Source organism: Triticum aestivum, chromosome 3A (assembly GCF_018294505.1).
Source record: "Triticum aestivum cultivar Chinese Spring chromosome 3A, IWGSC CS RefSeq v2.1, whole genome shotgun sequence".
Lineage (NCBI taxonomy): Eukaryota > Viridiplantae > Streptophyta > Magnoliopsida > Poales > Poaceae > Triticum > Triticum aestivum.
The window spans coordinates 691,608,002-691,611,387 of NC_057800.1; the positions used below are offsets into that span (position 1 = coordinate 691,608,002).

Sequence of the window (3,386 nt, forward strand, 5' to 3'; positions counted from 1 at the left end):
AGCCACCTTCCACTGAATAATTTGTCTTCACAAGGTGCACAAGCCCATTAAGTTGGGAGACTTTGCAGAACAGCCATCCGACTAGACCCCGAATTAATGGTTTGATGCTTCGAAATATATTGTTTTTCTCCCTAAATAAATCAGGTGCACGTAATGAACTTATCGTTTTGGGTGCTTCCTACTGAAGCTCATTATAAATTTGTGTGCCCATTACATTTGATATTTCTGGACCTATGCAAGTTAAGAGCAAAGCAAAAACACATACGCATAGTATATGTGTGTCTCCATTTCTTTAGGATATAGTAAATCTCTGTTCTGAAGGAGTCCGACGAAGCATGTTCCACCCGAAGCAAGGTCTTGTAATTCAGGGTAGAAATAGAGAATGAGAACATAACCTTTCATTTTCTAGAATGAGCCATCATTTGAAAGCTTCGATAGCTGAAGTTATAGGTTCGCAGGTTGCATCACTGTAGACATTGATAGTACCCAGCAATGGATAAAAGTAAATTGATAACAGACATAACCAAATAGCTAACGGTACTGATATCTGGCCAACGTTCGCTTGCGGTGAGATCCTAACGAACGCCCCCAGAGCCACACGATCAAGATTGCATGTATGGCAGTTTCGGAAGAGATTTGCCCCAAAACAAACGAGCTGACATGCACTAACACTAAATGCCACCCCCATTAACAGTAAAAATGCCATCCACGTCGTTTGCAAATGCCATCTCTGGCAGCAAACAGTCGCAATGTCTAGTGCCCCTATAGGACTATACTACTGCTCGCAATGTCTGCGACACGTACGTCACAAACACTTGAGGGAGGAGATGAAAGGGCGCTCGTGTAGCAGTTCCAATTGTGGAAGTCCGTACAGAAAGAAAACTAGTATGAAAGATTGTCGTCGGAACAAACACGGCTTGCTTGGTAGGTCCACTTCCGCTTCTGTCGATGTAGTGCTCGGACGGGACAGTGAACAACCACCACCCTAGCCAATGCTATGCTATGCTACTTTGGTTGGTTTTCTCCAACCATGTGATTCCCATACGCTGCCATGCGCGTCAATTATTATTAATTGCGTCCGGCGTCCCGTTGTTGATCTCATGTCCAAGAAAGAGATGACGGACGCTGGCATACGGTTGGATCCGCGTCGGAACATGGCTTGTCAACTAGCGACAAAGATGACCTCCCGTTGTTATTTTTTGGATGCTACATCCAAGCTTTTTGGTGTGAGTACAGTTCAGATGGCTCTTCCCAAACCTTGCTATTTCGTCAATTAGCAATTTAGCATAGGATGTACTATGCGTAGTGTACCTTCTTTAGAATCAGTACACATAAGTCTTTCAATTCGTTCATCACTTCTGCCATGTGATTCTTCTTATTTACACTTCAAACTCACTCGTATTTACACTTTAGTTTTTTATATTAAAAGATAGTCTATAGAAACCACAGAATTGAAGCGTACATTTATATATGAATATTTATTATACTGCAAGACAGTATAGTCGCCATTTGAGATCTTTGAATATTCATGATATGCGCCCGCCACACCAACCTCTTCTATAAATATTTGGGATGTCCTATCTTCAACCTTAGCTCGATATATACATACGTCTAGTTGTTGTATGGTCTTCTTCCTATGTCCGCTTACATCATCTCTCCAATGTCGAGAACTAAGATGATGAAGAAGCAATGTCATCTAGGATATAGGTGTTACACACATATCATTTTGGGAATAGTAGGCATCCAGGAATATTACGGCAGTTACGAGAGGCACCAACGTTAGGCAGATAGTTGCTCGTGGAGCATGCATCTTTCCTCAAGGAGAGCAAGATCAGTTTCATGTCGAGAAGACTAGAAGAACACACGCAAGTTGCCAAAGTAGTGTTCTACAGTGAAATATGTTAGACATTACATAGTCACGTGTAACAAAATACAGGCGCAGACTTGAGTATCAAGTTAAGATATTGAGAGGTTATACTAGTTAGAGATATTTCTGTTTAAACCTCTCTATCCCAACTCCTGTAATCTCTCTGGCTGTTAGCCACGTCTGTGCCTCCCTCTGTAAACTCTCGATCAATCAATATATACCTGCGGGTCTCCATGTATGGAGATTGTGACGCTTCCATAACTTCTTACATGGTATACAGAGCAGGCCCTTCCATCACATCTAGCTAATTTCCATCGTTCTCTCACCACCTCCCTCCCATCATGTCGTCCTTCGCCGTCCCCATTACCACCGGCCTAAACTACAACACCTCCGAGCCTCTCTCCCAGACGAACTATGTTCTCTGGAGAGCTCAAGCACGATCCCAGATAATGGGCGCCGGCTTGTATGGCTATATAGATCAAACCCTAGAGGAGCCTCCCAAAACCATTACCATCAAAGACAAAGATGGCAAGGACCAGGTGATTGCAAACCCTGCTTATGCTCCCTGGTTGATCCAGGATCAACAGATCGTCGCCTATCTCCTCCGCAACCTGTCCAAAGGAGTTCTTGTCCAAGTTCCATCGCTTGAATCATCACATGCGGTTTGGGCTGCACTCGCGGCCATGTTCTCTGCCGTCTCTTTATCACGCGTCAACAACATCCGATATGCGCTAACCAACGCATAGAAAGGTACTCAGTCGACCTTGGCATACTTCGGGCATACGCTCCCTCTCCGATGATCTCGCGGCGGCCGGAAAACCACTCGGGGAGGGAGAGCTCATCTCCTTCATCGTTGCAGGCCTGGACATGGATTATCATCCAATCATCTCTGCCCTCGACGTGTGTACTGAACCTGTCACCATCGATGCTCTTTTCTCTCTGGTGGCGAACTTCGACCAACGGATCAAGATGTTCCATGGCGGCGGGGCTAGCGGCTTCAAGTCATCGGCAAACGCTGCTTCCAGGGGACGCCCAAAATGACGGCAAGGGTGGCTACCGCAATCAGAAGGGTGGCAGTGGCGGTGGCGGTGGCTCTCGAGGAAACGGCGGTGGCTACGGTGCTCCTGGTGGCGGCGGCTACGGCACTGGCGGAGGTGGCTACAACGGCACTGGTGGCGGCGGCTACCACACTGGTGGCGGTTCTGGTGGTGGCTACCATCAGAACGATGGAGGAGGAGGCTATCGTGGTGGTGGTGGTGGCGGCCACTATCACCAAAACCCCTCTGGTGGCGGCGGCAACAACACTCGACGTCCCCCCAACAACAACATGAGGCGTCACTTCCAAGGGTATGATGGTTATGAGGGACGTTGCCAAATTTGTAAGAAAACGAATCACCTTGCAAAAGATTGTGATTGGCGCTATGTCGATGGTAATAATTCCCAAAGCAAGAAAGTTGCAGCTGCAGCATATGTGTCTTATGGTGTCGATACCAATTGGTATATGGACACAGGCGCTACG

General features: G+C 46.6%; 1 pseudogene; it reads left to right on the top strand.

Annotated features, from left to right (window-relative positions):
* The first annotated feature begins 2,686 nt into the window (after positions 1-2,686).
* Positions 2,687-2,825, top strand: LOC123063887 (uncharacterized; annotated as a pseudogene).
* Positions 2,826-3,386: the final 561 nt, after the last annotated feature.